Source organism: Dromaius novaehollandiae, chromosome 1, assembly GCF_036370855.1.
Source record: "Dromaius novaehollandiae isolate bDroNov1 chromosome 1, bDroNov1.hap1, whole genome shotgun sequence".
Taxonomy (NCBI): Eukaryota; Metazoa; Chordata; class Aves; order Casuariiformes; family Dromaiidae; genus Dromaius; species Dromaius novaehollandiae.
The window spans coordinates 16,439,299-16,459,510 of NC_088098.1; the positions used below are offsets into that span (position 1 = coordinate 16,439,299).

At 35.4% G+C, this 20,212-nt stretch overlaps 1 long non-coding RNA gene across 1 annotated transcript; it reads right to left on the bottom strand.

The window, feature by feature from the left end:
- Positions 1 to 1,016: 1,016 nt before the first annotated feature.
- Positions 1,017 to 7,516, bottom strand: LOC112992768 (uncharacterized). Its single transcript, XR_003261606.2, has 3 exons — positions 7,453 to 7,516; positions 6,293 to 6,365; positions 1,017 to 3,576 (listed from the first exon to the last, which is right to left on the bottom strand). It is a non-coding gene; the product is annotated as an uncharacterized LOC112992768 (long non-coding RNA).
- Positions 7,517 to 20,212: the final 12,696 nt, after the last annotated feature.

A 20,212-nucleotide genomic window follows, 5' to 3' on the forward strand; every position in this document is an offset into this window, starting at 1 on the left:
AAAGGGATGCGAAAATGGCAGACAAGCGAAATTAGGAACTAACAGGTGGACTTCTAGGCTAATACTCTGGCCTCACTTCAGCAGCTGTCTAAAATCAAATGTGTGTTTAGATTATCTTTCCAAAAATTTTATGCTTCACCTTTATTCTTTTTCATTTTTTGTCTTAGATCTTCCTATAGCGTAGTAACCTTTCATCTTAAAAATGTGCTTTTAATATGTTAGTGTAACTTAAAAAGTTCATGAGTTTTGGGAAGCTAAGATACACTAATATATTAAAATGTTAGTTAATTAAAAATTAATTAGCCGTTATTAACTTAAAAGTAATTAAAAAAGAGTTACATATCAACAAACTCTTGTCTTTAAGAAAGATCTCCCACATCTTTAGAAGCCTAATTTTTTAATCCCTCCCAAATTCCATTTCTGCTGACTTCCACTGGATTCACAGAAATATGAGGAAGGAGACTGCAAGAAATGTTATACTTTTAGTATAAAAAAAATTATGCATAAGTGGAGAGTGACCAAAAAATATAATGATATACGTATATAAAAGAAGGGGTTTCTGTGGATTTTCTTCAATACCAACGTATGGAAGAAATGAACTTGAAAAAAATAAAATATGTAACTTGGAGTTTCTGCAGAGTTTCATATCACTAATCTCACTCACATTAGGAAGCTCTGGATATAAGGCAATCTGGATATAAACTGAATGTCCAGAGTAAATATGATTTTTTAAATAGAATCAATAATTATTGCAGTATTTCTCACTAGATTTGGAGAAAATGTTAATTTGTTGTTGACTTACTGATGATATTTCAGTTTCTTTAAGCAAATTTTCTTTAGTTATGACACTGAAAGCACATGGCACATTATGTAGCCTAACTTAAATGCAAATAGCTTGTATTTATTGTTTTGGGTAGCCATTTTCTGACATGACAAACACAAATAATCACATGATAGTAAATTTAAATATAAACATGAATGTCTGAATTGGTAAAGAAATTTAAGGAGAGGGGAGATGCAGGAAAGACAAATAAGTAAATTTATTAAAATAATGACAAGCCATATAAAGGAAGAACAGAGATACAGAAAAAGAGAAACAAAAATAAGATTTCCAAATTCAGTAAAAACAACAAATAAAATAAACTGGAGACAAAGAGAGGTAACCTAAACAGAATATGTAGGCTGCAAGCCAATTCTGAAAATAGAAAAGTGTATCACACAGGAAGTTGTTTTTGATCACTATGATAATTAAAATTATTATTGCTGAAGTTATAAATGAGAAGAAATAGCAACAAAACTTTCCTAGATTCAAATCCTTTGATTTTGCAATGTAAGTCATGACTTAATTGCTTCAAACAGCTTGACTGTATGCAAACAAATAACACAGTAGCTGTGGAACACTTACTTACATCCAGGACAGTTTTCTACGTGCGTTTTTGTTGATCAAAAAATGGTAACTAATGTTAATCTTTGCATGCCATCTGGTCATGAGAAGACATTTTAAATTTAAAAAATGATGTTACTACTTCTCTAAAAGGAAACAAATCATTGAGGGTTATATTAGCAAGGGAATAGTTCCAGTTTTCAAGAAAAGAAACTTAGAAACATCTGCCAGGGTTGTTGAAACAGATGAACATGCTTGTTCAATCTGATTGTACAAGTATGACCTTTTAACAGAAAGGTTGTGAAGAAAAGACTCAGATGAAATACAGCTTTCCTTGACACATTCCCCTCCTTACTGATACTTGTTTTCAATTATACTGTCAAGATGTCTGATAAGGTGATGGTGGTAGTCAGACTACAGAGAATGAAGGAGGGACAGTGATGGAAGTAGAACAAAGCATGGTTAGAGTTTCATTATTGTATGGAACTATTTATGTCTTATTATAAAACATAGTTATGTAACTTGCAGAGTGAGAGAAGACTTGGGGAAGAGTGTTAGTATAATCACAGATATCCCAAATGTGTGGCAACTTTTTTATGTTTTACTAGTCTGAGCAAACCTTAAGAAAAAAAGACTTATCACTACACATTCCATAATATATTTTTCCAATGTTTCCAATACATGTTTCCAATAATAGATGTTTTTCGCTAAAAAAAGTAATGAATAGCTTACCTAAACAATGGAGGATCTGTGACAAGTACAGCTAGAAAAGGATGAAAAATCACCTTCAGTAAATGAAGAAAATATCATCCAGTTCCTGGTTGCACCATGTTGTGGTATGTTTTTAGTGAAGATCTGCTTTGGCTGGTTGTGACACTGTTGTGACAGTTTGACTTTCTTTGCAGTGAGTGATCTAAGGCTGTTTCATTGGTAGTTCTGGATTTAATCAAGCTTTTGCCTAGTTTATTCAATTTTATTTTTAAATTTTTTATCCATTAATCTTTAATTGAGTTTTGGTTTCAAGCCTCAGATTTATTTAATTTATTATTAGATCATGGTATATTCTATATCAGACTGCTGCCACTTGTGCTATTTAAATCCACTATAAGTTCATGTAAAATGTCCTTGCATAGTCATAGGTTTTTAGGGTTTGAAATCTGAGAAGAATCAGTAGTTGTGGAATGAATTTAATTAATCTAAGGGAAAAATGTAACATGATGGAATAGTGGACAATGCAAAGACCTTGTTTAAGACTGTTTCACAGAGGTGCAACACAACTGAAAAAAACCTGAAGTGGGTGGGTACTAGGCAGAAGTAGGCAATATTTTTGTCAAATCTTTTTTCATGGAAAAATGGTGATTTAGGCCACACCTCAAAAATTCCTACCAATATCTTTGCTTGTTTTCAGACAGGAATATTCTTTTTTATTTCAATTATTTGTATAATTTTATCTGTCAATATATTTTGATTTTACCAAATATAAGCTGAAATATAGTCAAAAATAAATAAAATAATGTATTTTTTAATTTCAATGCATCTCCCAATTATTTTACTAATTATTAATTACTTAGAAAGGAGATATAGATAATAGGAATATTAATAATTCTGGAAAAAGTTTCTCAAAGGGCTTTTTTTTTCCCCCCCGTTCTCTTTTTTTCTAGACACAGGAGATCTTTTGGACGCTAGTCAGAACACTACCAGCCTGGCTACTACATACACGAAGATATCGGACAAGCAGTTACTGGTGGACCTGGATCCTAGTAAGGGCCTAGAGTAACAGAAAAATCATGCAGCTCAGGCAACCTTGATCTCTCTTGTCTATGCAGTGTTTATGACATAATAGGAAGACATTTGGAAGCTGAGTGTGACAAAAGGCAATTAACAGAAGAGAAGAGGTAAGAAAGAGATGTTACACTACCTTTAAGTAGTGCTTGACTTTGTAAACATTGTTTTTTGTCTGCATTCTAACACAAACTGAAACAATTGCTTAGATCTCCATGGTGAAACTTAATTGGTCTGACCTTTCTGGGGTGTAGCAAAAGAGGGGAACTCCTATGATCAGCAAATGATACCAACTGGAAGAAGAGGCTTTCAGTCACTATGTCAGGAGTGAGATTCATTCTTGACAGTCTGAGTGATCTTGCTCTGTTCTTTACAGGACAGCGCTGAACAGGTTGACATTGACCCACTACCTAGAAAGCAAAAATAAATGGTAGTATCTGGTGTCATTTACCAGCTGCTGCCTCCTAGATGTCACACAGTCCAAGCTTTCCCTTAATTTTGACACGACAGCAGGAAGAGAGTTTTGTCATATAGTCAAGTTTACTGTCCAAGCTTGTGTGACCAATGCCAAAAATCCTCTGTAACAGTAACACTTCATTCCTTTCAAAAAACAACCTTTTCTGTAAAAAGTGTGCCTGGTATTTTAGTCTACTTATTCAGGACTCCCAGAGTAAAGGCATCCACCACTTAATGAGAACAGCCTGCAACGGACTCCAAGCCTTGGCAAAACAGCACAAGAGAGCTGGCACTGACTGCTGAATGTACTGCCCATAGTCTTTTTAAATTGTTGCTGTTCTTGTCCAGTTGTCTTAGAACTGTGTACTTTTATGAATGCACATGGCAATGAACCAATGAAGTTTCTTAGTTATTTTATTTTCTCCAGATCCAGACATACATCTGTGTTTCTCAGTTATGAAATTTGGACTAAGAAGGCTTTGATTTAAAAAAGAAAGTTAAGTAAATTTAAATTGTTTTCAGTTTGAATACTTGGGAGTGTGTTGGCTTTCTCTGATACAATTCAGTGAGACATCTCTTTTGAATTCTAATTATATTTTAGTACATCTGGGTTAATTTCCTAATCTGTCTCATAATATCACTTGATTGTACAAGATGGATTTCTGTTCCCTTAAGCTTTGTATTAATTTTTTATAGTACCCAGGGAAGGCAGTTTTTCTTTGCCAGATGTATTTTTTAATCTATTATGCTATTACACGAAGCAGATTTAGTAATTGTAATGTTCCCTAGGTAGATCTCCTATTTTTACTTTATCATCTTCACAGTAGATCCAGAAAGGGACAGGTAATAACTACTATTTTCGAGTATTTTAAAAACTTAGGTAACTATATCTCTCTTTTTAATGACTACCTAGACATATAGAAGCCTAAAATTTGTTTAATTGCAAAATAACTTTGGAAAGATGAGATTTATGGTGCTTAAAAGAGCACATTAAAATTTTGACTTATTTATCATTTTGAACATAGAGTAAAATGAGATGCTGACATGGTACTTCAAGCAGAAATCAAGAAAAATGAAGGCGTACTTGGTGAATGGATGACAAAGTTAAAGCTAAAAAATATCATTTTTTGTGTCAGGTCTCTTAGAACCATCAATGGCTGGCTTTCCTTGGGACAAATGACTGCTTATCTATCTAAATTTTCTGTTGAAAGCTTATGCTGTTGCCAGCACTGTCCAGTTAATTTGCCCGGAAAGAATCTATCCAGGAAGAAAAACCCCAAAAAGTAAGTTTTAATATATTATTGTATTCAATACTGTTTGGAATACAATGAAACAGGTGATAATAAGGAAGTTGAGTAACTCAAGTTCTTTCCCAGATTATTGAATTTACCTTTGTACTAACACTCTCTGTTTAAAGCTCTTGTATTTAACAAAGGACGCACAAGAGATGAAACACGAGTCAACATTTAACATGAGTCAACATTTATCACACCTATGTATGAAGTAAAAACAATTAACTCTTGGTATTTTGACAACTGTATTTTGCATTCTGTGATTAGCATTTTTTTTTCTTATGGACAATTCTGAAGTCTTAATATTTAAAAAGAATCTGAATTTTTCTCAACTTATTACCTCTATTCTTTGTTAAATGTTTTGTTCACCTATCAAAAAAGCTGCCAATGCAGCAGAGCATCATAACTGACTAAAATAATAATATATCTGATATATCTGCTTTACACTGTCAATAGGAAACCTAACATCTTCAAGCATGGCAATCCTGTTTGATGAAGGAGCTAAGGAGAACCTTAGTGGTTCTGGTGAGACATAGACACTTTTGTTCTATTTCTTTTGTTGCTTCTGCTGTTCTTAAAACTCCTGAACTCTATTCAGGTGCAAATAAACAATAGACACAAATCATGGAAGCACTGGGATCCAGGCTAACTGATCTCTGCTAATAATTATTATTTCTTGTAATAGAAGATTAAGAGTCAGCCTATAAACTTTTCTTATGTTTTGTTTCTATTGGTTTTTGCTTTCCAACATTAGGTTTACTTCAAAGGAAATTAACCTAAGTAAGTATTTTTAGGGGTGGAATTTTTCACTGCGCAGGTTTTGTGAAAGCAATATATATTCTTACCCCAGTGTATCAGTATTTTCTCCTTGATTTATAATTCATACAAGTTATCTGCAGAAAGGTAAGCTGATTTCTGCTTAGCTGGTAGATGTTGTCATACAGGAAGATTGCTTTTCTCTAAGTAAACTGGTGGTGAATGACACTGAGACACTATTTTTTTCATATCACCACTTCAGTACAACACGAATGAAAAAAACGCCTAAGAAGCCTTTTCTTTCACTATTGTCAAGACAGAGAACCAAACATATTTTAAAGTTTACTTCCAGCAATGTCAGAGAGATTGATTCAAACTTTAATTAGTATTGGCTTGTAAAGAAACACGGCTGTTGCTCTGTTCAGTTCCACAAATATGGTGCATGTCTATGCTACCCAAAGTGGAAGCGTTCTTTTCCTATTTTTTTCCCTTTTTCCCCCCTATTTATTTTTTTCCCCTTATTTTTTTTTCCTGATATGGAACTGACCTGAGTCAATTCCCAGCAGCAAATGACAGGCATAAAGCCTCAGTTTGCTATTGTGATTATTTACTAGGCGCTTACCTTATTATGTGGGTCCCTCAGAGATTAGGTATAATGGTTGCGATGAGCAGGTTTGTTTGCCCCAGCTCCAGAACTGTCACACAAGAAATAGTAATTATTAGCAGAGATCAGTTAGCCTTGGTCTCTGTGCTTCCAAGATTTGAGACTGTTGTTTATTTGTACCTGAATAGAGTTCAGGCATTTTAACAACAGCAGAAGCAGCAATAAATCAAGTTTCTTGGCGTTTTGGTATCAGAAACAAGAAGAATGCCTGTGTAAATCACTTCTCTGGTGGCTACACTCAATCACTTTTACAATCATGACATGTAGAATATGTCTATTATCACTGTATAAAAATTCATAATCAAAGTAAGTATTCACTCCCCCAAAATGGACAACCATATGTTCATAATTTACATAAAGTCTAGGGGAGATTTGTAAATAACTAAAAATTCTCTACACGCACTGCATTTCAAAAGCTAACGCAAAAACATTCAAAGCCTTATCATTTGTCTACTTATCACTGTCAATTCTTACGTAACTGATTGCAGAGAAGGAGAGGAAAGTGAGAGTGGCATGCTTTGGCAGGTGGCATTAAAGTGGAGAATTACATTTCATTATGTTTCATTAACACTAAGCAACCTGATTCATAATTCAGTATTAAGCGCCAATTATTATAAGCACTCTGCTTATTAATTTACATGTGCTAATAATCATAGTATCTTTTAAAAAAAATGAGATGAATTGGGACTGGCATAGCAGTTCTTTCAGAGGAGAGAATATCTTCAATGGAAAATTACCACCTATAAACAAATTTAGCTCCTGGTCATGTGTGAAATGATGTACTACTTACTAATATTTTGCCTCTGGGGGGAACCTCAATCTAACCATTATCTCTTATGCCAAGATCTCTCTCCAAAAACGCTCTAAATAGCAGTAGGCAGTTCCTTTCCTCCGGACTTCTGCCTGTCCCAATCAAATATCAGAAGGGTTTCATTATGATCCCAAGACCAAAATTAAGACCCTAAAACTGGTCAAATATCATACAACCTTTTAACTTTATTTTTCAATGGAGTGGGGAGAAAAGGTGGGGAAAGCCAAAGGGGAGGCAAAGGAGGGAGGAGAAGTGTAAGTGGAAAAGATACAGAAAAACTTGAAAAAGAAGAAAAGAAACTAATTACCGCCACTGAGAGTCCAATGATGTTCTGCTGACTCCGTTCTAGATCTTCAGTCCTCACAAACAATCCCCCACCTCCTCTCAAGGTGTCCAATCATCGCAACCAAGCCCCCCCCACCCTCCCCCGGTGTGCTGCTTTTATAGGTTCCTGCCCCGCCTCTGGGAGGTGCTTCCTCACTCCCCATGCAGATTAGCTGTTGCGCGCAGTACGCCCTCCCGGAACCTTCCAGAAACGGGCTGGGGGCTTCTGGGGGTCTCCTGCTCATGCGCAGATCGCAAATGTGTACGTGCAGTTCATGCCAGATGTGCTGTTCCCCTAGAAGCTTTCTTCTGTCCTTTTCGCGCCTTTTTTCCTTGCGCAGGCGCATGAGGTTGTTTATCTCGCGGACGACGCCCGGGGGCGCCGGCGCGGCATTGCTCGGTGGCGGCGGCAATGTTGAGACAAAATCGCATTTAGTACCGGTTCTCTACACCCTGAATAGGATTATTAGAATTTTCCTCACATCTATCAGTCATGAGCTCAGGTTTCTCACTTTGGTGAAGGAGCTATTAGCTCACAAAAATTACCAGCCTTTAAGGTCTGAAAATCAAATTATCCCTACAGCTTTATCTATATATTATAATTGTATTTTGAGAGAGAAACCTTTTTTATTCGGTGCCATTATGTTTACCTTTGCAGTCCCCAAATTTTTTTGAAGATTTATTCTAATACTTGAAATGATGGAGAAATGCTATCAATATGTTCTCTTCCTGCAGTGTACAGCTTAAATTAGAGATTTTCCACCAAAATACATCTTAAGTATTAACTGTTACCTTGCTTCCTATAATTTTTCATTAGGCGTACTGAAGAAATGTGGGTATTCCCTAGAGGAACTCTCCCAGAGATAAAGCAGCCTGATGACATGCAAAACCTTGAGGTTTTGATTTTTCTACAACAGTCTATTAGGTGAAAATAGAAGTTAATTCATCAGAATAATTCTGCAGAACTTTCATCTGGCTTGTCATAGTGACTACCTTTCATCCCAGTTTTTAAAAATGACATTATTGATAGAGTTGTCAACACATGTAGTTTGGAATAAGCCTATACCAGAAGTTATTCTAATGTGTCCAATTAACAACATAAATTAAGTATGTGTTTATGCTCATAAAGAAGCTCAGTAGTAGAGTCAATAGCCATATAGTCTGCTTACATTAACAGAGATTTTGGTTCATTTTCTGCTACTTTCATTCTTTCACTACCGGTAACATCAACTTACTCTCAATAACCCTCAATTTACTATCAGTAACATACATACACCACTTAGAGACAAATTTTGAGGCACTACTTTTGAGACTCTATCAGACACTTGCCAGACCTTCCAGATCCTGTTGCCATTTGTATCCACTGGCTTCTGTTCTCTTGTCTTTACATTAACCAGAATGAAATGTTAAACTCCTGAAGTAGGGAGCTTGATATTCTGTATTAAGTTGCAAGAAAAGACAGAAAAAAAATGTATGTGACTTTAGAAATGATCATTATTACTAGCAAAGCTATAAGCATATGACCTATTTAGTACCATAATGCACATTGACAGTACATGATTCCTATAACGGAAATGTGCGAATGAAAAATCCCAGAGGGAGATCCATCAGGTATCTCTTGATGTTTTGTGGAATCTGGGGCAAGTTTTGCTATGTAGCAATTATGCTACACTAGCTAGTGGAGTAATTTAAGTTTTGCATAAGAACATTGTGACCTCTCTCAGGTGTATTCTTCATCTGTGTGTTACCTGCAAAGAATGTAGTTATGATTAATTTTGCTGCAAGGATACTGTTTCAGTAACACAGCATTGATCTATTTATAACAGTTTAGCTAGCCTGCGAAATGTCTGTTGTAAGTTCTCAAGTCACAAAAATGTAATTAGTTACTGTTCTGCTACACAGTGTATAAATTCAGCTGCTAATGCTATTATTTTATTTTAAAACCAATCTGACTTTATTCCTTAGTGATCTGGGATGCAGCTGCACAAAATACAGAGACTAAGATTTTAAGCACATGCCCAGCAGCAATAAAACTTAGTCCCTGAGGTTATTAGACACTCTTTAGGTAGACGTAAAACAAAGGTGGAAATTCATCAGCTGAGATTAGCTTTCTCTTGTTAAGTAACAGCTTTTATGTATGGCACTTTGAGATTTATTCTCCATTGTGTTACTGTACATAAAATAAAGGCTGACTGAATGACTGATGGATAACGAGACTAAGCTCAGGAAGGGCAAAGTTTTCCCTGGAGAACTTTGAAAGTGTTTAATGCTTTATTTTCTTGTCAAGGAACTCTAAAATGGGAAAATTAGAGAAGAGTGTCAGTAAGGAAGGAAAAAAGGAATCAAAATCTGAATTCACAAAATACCATAATTTTTGATGGAAACAATATTACATTTTACCAAATGTTCTAAACAGTTAGATTAGTTCAAAACTTACGGTGAGAAGTAGTACTCTAATTTCTTTTACTGGAGGCTTTTAGCTGACTGGGCAGAAACTGCAAACGTAGTATAAAATTTTTAAAATGTTTTCAAGTATCTCTTCTCTAGTTTGAGAAGAATACTTTCCTTCTCCATTTCCCTCATTTCTCTCTATTGATAATGCTTGAACTATGTCTAGGAATATCAAAGATGCATTGAGAACTGTGACCTTTAGATTAGGAACAGAAAAAAAACTGCTAGAAAGTCTATTTTGCTGACTGATTTTAAAATAATGTAATGTATTCTCATGCAATGTATTTGCTCAGAAAGAAGTATATTTTAATTCCCTTTTAAGCAGAAGATGATTTCTACTTGCACTATTCTTATATCACACTGAAATCCATCAGACGTTGTACTAGAGATGATGCTACACCCTGTATGGTATTATTAGGTCTTTTTGAAAGATCTATGCCTAAGTTGCTAATCAGCATTAATCGTTATGTCTTCTATTCTTGCAACAACATTTTAGATAAATATATATGTATATATATAAAGTAACAATCTAAGAAGTTAATTGGTCCCATCAACACAGGAACTAACTATCTCATGAATGGATTTAAACACAAAAACACATTTATGATGTAGAAAAGTATTATATCTTTTTTATATATGAGGGAAAAAAAAGCTATAGATCACCACGTCATTTTCCCCAGACTAAAGAGGGAATTATCTCAGATATATCAGAAAAGGATTGAGGTCTTCAAGACAAGGGGTTGAACTCTGTATCTCAGATTTTGGAGGCTTGGACTATTCCTAAGAAATAAATGTATAGCAATTTGGATGGGGAAATTGAAACTAGGGCCATAAAATTAACTCAGAGCATACTAAGAAAAGCAATTGATTTTTCTGTGAGAAATCATTCATGTCTCCTTAATTTCAGTATTTTCAACCTGAGCAGCAAAGCAGAAAATCTTGCTGCCTACTCAAAAATGTAAATAATGACAAGGAGTTCTTTAGGAAAAAAAAAAAAGGTGAAAGAGCAGAATTTTATGAAGCTCTAAATTCATGGATGTTTTGAACTTACTGCACTTTGGATTCAGATTATACAGACTGAACTCTTCATTTTCCCTTGAGGAACAAGGGAAATGAAACACCTATTTGAAATAAAATTAAGTCCATAATGAAATATGTATTAAAGATCTCAGGACTCTGGAGTATTATTATGAAGACCAAAACAGATGAAAACTCCAATGTATTATAAATACTATGAAATTAAAAGATCAACAAGAGTTAAAAAAATTTAGAAGTCAATGAAAAGTAAAAAGATGGAAACAGACATAAATGTGATTTGATAATTAATAAGGGCCCCAATGCACAAATCCTCACCATTACTTTTGGTGCATGCATTTTAAGCTCTTTGGGGTGGACTTACGGTTCTTCTGAATTGGCTCGGAGTATTTCCATCTATTTTCTGTTGGTCTCAGTTTCAGCAGTTTTTGACTATGACTTTTCTGCTGCATGCAGGTTTAATTCTGTGATGTACTGAAGTATACTATTTTGAGTCACAGTGCCAAATACAATGTTTTGGTTTCCAAGTGGTGATAGAAATAGTGCTTCATTTTTTTAAATACATAAATTGTTCTGTTCATAAGCTGAGATATAACCACATGCTATGAATTCTTAAGAAACATTTTGAGCTTTTGTGGGCTGTAAGTCTTCTGTGCAGTTATTCTGAAAAAGTCAGTTATATTACCCATTTTGTGTTCTCTGGAAGACTGGAAAATCTGCTGAAGACAGGAACACAGCTTAAAATCTGCAGGTGACTAAGGACCCAACATAGAAAAAATAATAGTAATTGTAGATGAAACAGGTAATGATTGAGAGAAACAGAAATTAAATGATAGCAAAATTATCCTGTCTTATAAATGATGTTCCAGTAGGACCTAGTGTGACACTACCTTTCCTCTTCCTGTTCTTTGCATCCACCTGCTATCTTTTTTAAATATGTTTGGTCCTCTCAACTTCAGTAGTGGAGATGCCCTTTTCAGGGCATAAATGATATTTTCTTTGTAGTAAAGTGCAGAAAATAACTCCCATCTTAGGGCAGGAGAGAGATCAGAGGCATATGTGGATCATGGAGGGCAGCAGGTGAGGCAGAGGATTTCAACCTCCCCTCCATATCCTGTAGGACAGGTCCCAGCCTTTCACAGAAATCAGATTAGCTAATCAAAGACACCTGGGAAATAAGAGATTAGAGAAACAGTGGTACACTTCTATCCTCAAAAGAGCTATTGTTTAATAATTCTAGGATTTTGGTATTTTTTGCACCCATTTTTATATTTTCAGACATTCAGACAATATTGCTAATAATTAGTAGAAGGTTGTTCACTTCTTTTATAGACAAAACTTCTTATACTGATCAACCTCTGAGTGCTAAGGGGTCACAAATACATAAGAGGGTATATGAATCCTGATTCCTTAAAACTTTCTCCCTCTTGTAGAAGAGGAGGTTTTTACGATGCAGGAGAGAACTCCCTCCTTGGTAGTTCTTGCAAGCAGTGGTCTTGTAAGACCACTGGGACTGTCTTACTGACTGTTTGTATGATATGTCAGTAATTAAATGATAATAGAGGATGTAGTTCAGGGGGGAAAAAAAGACAGAGCACTTGATTAATACCTCTGCTTACTTCTTTTTGAAAGTGGGAACAAAGCAGTGTATAATTTCATTTAGTTCATATCAAAATATTTCCATACGGAATTACAATTTCTTTTTTTGATTGTTTGCTTTAATATTATTTGTAAAATAATTTTATAATGTAAACATTATCCTGTAACATCAAAGAAGTATCCAGATAAACTCTTATACCTGAAAGAGAAGAAAACGAGGACAGGTTTTAATATATGAATAGTCTTCTGTTCAAATGAAAGTCCGTTTTGGTAGAGAAGGCAGAGATCAATAAAACCAGTTCCTGTTAACAGAGTGTTAGTTGATTCATCACGTAGATGAAAGAGAGCGGTGATATCCTGGGCATCACAGAATACGTCCAGTGAATGATTTGGGGAAGCCATAAATCTCAGCAGGAGACGGCGTGTAGATGCTTTTTTAAAAAAATTATTTTTTTTTTTATTATTTTGGGTGGTGGGTGGATCTTTGATCTCTTGAATAGAATAAAAAGTGAATGGTTTAGAATCTCTTTTGCAAAATCTGGGTATTTTGTATGTCAGATATCGTATATCAGTAAACAGACTCAGTTAAAGTATCTAGAAAGGGGATGGGAGTGATAGCTAAAATGTCTCAGCAGCTGAACCACAAGGACCCAGTTCTGTGACATGGAAACAGTTTGTGTCCAGAAATCATTCCAGAGTAGTTAAAACAAAAGTATTGTAGTAGCGAATAGCAGAGAATGCAGAAAAACACATGGTCAAGTATATGGGAACTAAATTAATTAATTAATTAATTAATCAAAAACACTCAGGAAGAGGGAAGAAAACTTGAGAAATTCTCACCTTGAAATCAAAACTCTAGAAAACAGATGAAGAACTCATGGATCTTGTAAAACTTAGGGAAATGGAGAGACAATTTTGTTTATGCTTTAAAACTGTTGCTGCGGAGCTGTGCATGTTGTCTAGGCATGAACACACTTCTTTTAATCCTATTGTTATGAAGCTGCAATAATAGAGTTATAAAGAGTATTCATGAAAAAGCATTATTTTAGCTCCAGTATAAATTTGCCGTGAAAACATTGTGGCCAGCCAGTTTCCCCCATACTTCCCTACAGTCTGCCTAGAGAAGTGGTAAACAATCACTGATAATACAGGAAAGGGAGACTGCAGCTAAAAGAACTGGACAGATATTGCTCAGGGAATAATTTATTTTACATGCTTGCTTCTTTTTTATATTTGCAAATTATTCACAACAGAGTTTAATGTTTACCAATGAGTTGCTTATACGAAGTGAATTAAGAAGCAGTTTATGTGAACAATTTAATAGAGTTCAGCCCACAAACTGATTATGAACACCTCGCTTTGAGCATTTACTATTCAGTCATTGTTGTTCTTGATGGTCACTTAAATCACATGATACAATTTCCTTTTCCTGACTAAACGTCTCACAAAGCAAGAAGGAACTTTCAAGACTGCACAAACACTTCCTTCCTACTAAGTAAAGGTGTCACAACCGTGGTCAACCGTAGTCATCTAAGGATATCAATAAGGCTGGCAGTTTGTCTTTTTAGGGCTTGATGGCCCTGATAAAGAAGTAAACATGTAATTAGGGCTGAGAAGAGACATTAATTCTTCCTATAGCCTTGTTTTCCTTTGAAAATGCTTGTAAACATTAATGCATTCCCAAACCTCTGCCTTTGCTGCAGTCATTTTTGCAAACAACATGAGAGCAGGCACCTTGAGCACGGGACAAGCCACAAGGCCACGGGTGACGGGTGGCTCTGAGCAGCTGAGGTGACAATGTACATCACTGATTTTAAGTTGTGACTGCGAGTCAGCAGAAAACCTTACACTGCCATACGGCCGTTTAAAAACCGTCATCGCAGTGACTGCAGGTAAGCCTGAAGGCTCACGACATCAGGACTCCAGATGGGTGCCTGAGGCATACACAGTTTAATGTAAGGAAACACTTTAAAGAATCTGAATAACTAAATAGAATTAGGGGACAATTGAGCAATAACAGTTCTGAAGCATTTAATTTTCCAGCATGAATAATATAATAATATATATCAAATTTTGAGTTTGATAACCCTGAAAATATTCTGTTGAAGAGTATAGCTGCAATGTTAGATTTTCTTTCTGAATCCTAGTTGACAGCATAATTCATTCAAAAACTCTGCACACAAATTTAGAATGGTGCCAAAAGCTCTAAATGGAAATATTGCTCTTTCATCATATGTCTTATTATTTGAATGTGTGCATGGTAGCAAACAGCAGAGCACAAATTACAACTCCATCTCTAGACAAGCCGTCTGCTGCCTTCCTGTGGTTCTTTCTGTGCCTAACTGTTCTGCGAACATCAGCAAGCGAAGCACACGACATGGCCAGCGGTGCTGCTGCCTATAGACAGCTGAGGAAAGGATCAGTGGTTTAAATAGAGCAGACATCTCTGTAGGGACAGCATGATGGATTTTATTCCTGATCCCCTCATCAACTGTTTTTGTTATGGAAGAATCTATTCCTTAGTTTTTTTATTGGTAAAATAAGGATGTTACAGAATGTTGGAGAATACTTTGCTATTTGTGGATAAGAGATGTTTATATGGAAAAGCTTTTTACTATCACAATATTTCTTTTTCCAAGAACAGTATTTTGAATCAGGCCTCAAATCTAGGCAGCCTAGAAAGGAAATTAAATAGAAAAACTGTTATACCTCAAAGAGATTGGTAGGAAGAAAAAACTAAATTCAAGTTACGACATTTAGTTCAGCTCCATACTTTTTTACACGATTCTGGTCTTCACTAGTGTGGTTGGACAGTTTTTCAAGTACCATTTTTATTATATACAGGTTACGATTAGATGTTTTGTATGACTATTTGATTTCTTATATCTTAGTACAGGCATTTATGTTTCCTGAGGCAAATTCTTGATTTGGAGGGAATATAGGTCTGAGAAAAAGCTACTAATTCTGGTTCATTATTTATAAAGCTACAGATGGAGACTGCATTCATAGCTATTTTAATGCAGCACTGCAATAGCATCTTTGCTTTACATAGTCTAGAAGCAGATATTATCCTAGAGAAATGTCTGTACAATTGTGCAGCCTGAAAGGACAAGAGAATGAGTTTCAGCTTTATAAATAAGTTAGTCAGTTGATGAGAAGGTGTAAGCAGGAATGACTTTATGGAATGAAAACTTAAAACATGACTCATAAACTTGAAAGGAACCTCAGCTCTATAGTTTCACTATACTTCATAAAGAAACAGAAAAATAGAAGTAGAGTATCCAATTTATAGTTACAAAGGATTTTTTTTTTAAGAGCTTATCACACCAAATGTGCAGATAACTAAATCTGACCAATTTCAGGTTTCCCTTTGGTCACTGACAATGAATAGGCACTTCTGTAGCACAATTCCCCTGTCCTATTTTTGGTATACATTAGGATGAGACAAATTGCATGCTGTAAGTGCTTGTTTTACTCCACTGACTGTAAAGGAGTCCGATTAGGTGATGTAAATGCCTGCTTTGTAAATACCTGAAGTTAAGTGAGATGAACCAGAGCATGACTGATGAGGCAATGCCTAAGTACTTTTCTTAATCCAGGTCTTAGTCTCAAGTTATCTGACTATCAGTACTGCCCAGAAGGTTCTGACAGAGGCATCTATTTCCTTTGCATTTCCCTCAATGTGTTTCTGTTCATTTGACAGTTCTGGACTTTCCTGTTTCATGTAAAATGAATGTTTGAGTGAGCAGGATATGACTGAAAAGCGAAAGGGAATAATTTCTATGTTTGTGTAAGTGCTGAATCCTTTGTCTCTGTCTTTTCACCTTTCTTTTGCTGAAGTTTAAGGGGGACATGTAAACAACTCTGTGCAAATAAGGACAGGTCATTGTTTCTAGTTTCTGCTATTTACTGGAATAAAAAGGTTCAGCAGTCTGGAAACAGGGAGCTAGAAAAGCATATTAAAAACTGTAGAAAACTAAGACAGTAACAAAGAAAGCTGGCTTTTGCCAGTTCAGGTCCTTGCACAGTTGAGGAAGGTATGGATAATCACTTGGACTCTGCAGCTTGTTTGTTTATTTCCAGAGCTTTTCCGTAAGGTGGGTGTGATAAATACAGACAATTTGTTTTCTCCATCTGACCAGAACACCTGTTCGAGTTTTTGGTTTTGTTTTACAAGCTGACCTATCCACTCAGTCTGTGTGATACATCTGCTGGGGCATGTTGCTGTAATGACTCAGAAGGGAGAGAACCAACACTGAAGTAATGCAATTAATAGACCTAGCTGATAGCCTGTCTTTTTTGCTTTTAGAGTATGCCCAGTAAGCTGGACCGACAAAGCATGATGGAGTTCATTTTTGGTTTGCTTTATAGGCTCCTGGTCTGGCATGTTTCTGGTGGCTTCTCAAACATTTAGGGCTGCTTGAGTGTGTATGCATTACTTAAAGGTACACTATCTCATTCCTTGCATTAAAACAATGGGTTTTTTTGGTTTTTGGGTTTTTTTTTTTTTTTGCATGAATATTAACTTCTGGACTGAAACTAAAAACTGCAAATGTGAGCTGAAAATCGGTAACTTTTATTCATGACTCGGAGATACCACAGGTAGGTTATTGTCCAGCTCTCTCCTCGCATGGTCTTGTTGAGAAATACCACGGATAGACTGCATTGCCTATGACCTATTATAGTATCCACACTTGCCAAGTAAGCATTGTAAACCATTGTTTCAGATTTTGCTTTTTCGTGGGAGTGAAGGGGAAGGGCTGGCTGTAATACATAAAGTTAGCTCTGTTGAAGTCAAAAACTAATTATAAAGAGTTTATACATTGTCACGCTGAACATGTTTTTCCTTTGGAGTCAAATACTGAAATCTTCATATCTTGAAAAGTTTCGGTAGAGTTTGAATATGGTTCAGTAAGATACGCCTTAGTTAAATGCAGATTATTGGACCTGTGGTGCACAGTAGGACACACTAGATGATATGATGTCCCTTTCTGGCATAAAAGTCTGTGAAACTGTGAATTAATAATATTCCTATAATTCTCTAAGCACAGGAGCAGAGTACAAAATTTAAAACCTTGCATTAAGATTAAATCATTAATATAATGCTAACAAAATGCTAAAAGGGGACAATGTTACTCACGGCCCAGTCTACTATTGCTAAAAATGTTTCCTTAACTGCACATGCCAACTGTAGTAACTAAAATACCAGGAAAAGTGGTTTCTGGAGAGCTCAATAAAATGCGTTACCATTAGTGGACTTTTCTTCTCCCGAAGACTTTTCCAAGATAGTCTTTTCTTTTAAAATACAAGCCAAAGAGATTTCCTGTTTCTAATCAGTAGGTCATCAATCGGAAAAATGACCCAAAAGTTCTCCATGCAAAAAAGGAAGGGTGTTTTTATAATTTTTACATTTGGGGCATTAACTTGGTGGAAAATACCTGTGTCCACAATTTCCCAACCCTTCCTACTTTGGTGGGATAGTTTGCGACTGGATGGACGAGACCGTCACTTTAACACAGATACTCAAATATATTTAAAATTCTAGTTCTCACTAAATTTTCAAAAAAGAAAGTTTTGCTTTACAGCAAAAATCTCCGAGAAATTTCACCACATTTTCTTCTTGGTACAGGAGAATGCAATAATTATAAAAGTCATGTAGAAAATTCAAGAAACCCTGGTACAAATGATGTAGAGATAAGTAGTGTGAGAAAGATGATGGAGAAAAAAAACTGTAGAAAGAAAAGGAATGAGAAAAGGAATATAATGTATATATTTATATATATATTTATAAAATAATAACAGGACACTGAAAGGGTGAAACAGTTGAAGATGCAAGATGTGGCAGAAACAGAGGAGAGGATGAATTAGAAAGCATGAAGACAGGGGGAAAATGTTGACTGAATCTTTTGGTTCTGCACGGGTATGTCATGTTATAGTCTGGTTATGTTTTATAATGATGGGCAACAATAAGGTGGCCTGAGAAGGTGTGTGTACCTAAGGTGTGTGCCTGAGAATAAGATATTATTTCAAGTGCATATTTGTTTTGCACAATTTGTTTATTCACAATAAAACTACACTGATCTTATAATAAATATTGGTAATTTATAGCCAAACAATGTATCAACTGAGAAGCAGATTCTTTATAATTTCATAGATTGTCACTGTCATTCATGTTTTGCAGTATTTCCTATTTTTCAGAGGGTTTTGGTGGGGGGGATAAGGGGATGGAAGTTTGCTTTTGAAGTGTGTGTGCTAAAATTATTCATAGCACAAGAGGAGGAGGCCATCTGTTAATTTTCAGCAGGGGCTGAAATTTTCATCAGTGCAAGCATTTTGATTTAGTTCCACCACTGGACTTAAAATCAAAGAACAGAACATTCTCTTGATGCATGCAGTCATTTCTTGTAAACATGTTTTTAAGTGTTCCAGTTATTACTGTCTGATTTTTCTTGGTGGGATGTCCTACGCACCAGGGTATAAGCTGCTCTTCATCCCATTTGAATTCTGAATTCAGTCTTCACATATGTTGAGGGGCCTCTTTTTCTCTGAAGCAGAGAATCCAGGGACTCTTTGAGCCAGATTATATTAATCATCAAACCCCCGAATGCATCCTCCTCTACACTCATTTACCCAACATGGGAGATGTTATTAAGTGCTTCACGGTTGTTTACAGTTCTCTCAGTGTCAGTATGAATTCTTCTAGTGAGAAGGATTGGAAACACTGATTTCTGATCAGGATTAGAAATTCTGGATTCATGCACAATATAGAAAAGCACATTTCATTGATAGATAATATATACTGTAAAGACTAAATCAAACTAACAGTGTCATAAATGATCAGTATACACACAGGAAAAAAATAGAAGAGCATGTGAAGATATTATAATAAAACATAAGTGTGTGAGTTACCACTTGAAGCAAACCTCATAATACACAATGTTAACAGAAAAACTATTTTATTTATGACTGACAAAGCAGAAGAAATGGACAAAAAAAACAAAGAGAACCTGGGAACCTATAAATCTGTCAAAAGATTGTGGGGAAGTAGTGTGGCCAAAGTTCTCATCAATTTTGTTATCTTTAGTTTTAAAGAGTCAGCGACTGGCTCTGGAAAAAAACAGGCCAAAATTAATGATCTTAACAAAATGTGTTTATAAGCCACATTTTCATAATATTTAGTTTGTAGATGATTGTTGGAAAGACAGTCTTAATAACTGTGTTAAAAAGTATTACCAACTCTAGATACTATCACTTCACAGTCTTCTGTAATAAGAGTTACCAGAATTACTTACAGTTGAAATATGCTTTCATCCTTTTTGTAAAGTGGAATTGAGTAGTTGCCCCAAAATATATCCTGGCAATAAAAGAACAGTTAGGCACAGAGGTCTTGAATTCTATAGCAAGGTCTAGGATATTTTCTCATCAAAGATCCATTCTCCTCAACCAGTCAGTATATATATATTTTTTTTTCTTTTGTACTCCATGCTAATATTTCCCTTGCTTTAATGTTCCTCTGTTTTGTTTGTGTAAGAAGAAATTTAAGAATGCCAAAAAAGCCTGAAATCTATATGACGGGAAGAGAACTGCTGAGCCTGGATAAGCCAGCAGGTCTTAGCATAAACAGCTATTGCAGTGGAAAGTAACTGCTGAGTTGGGTT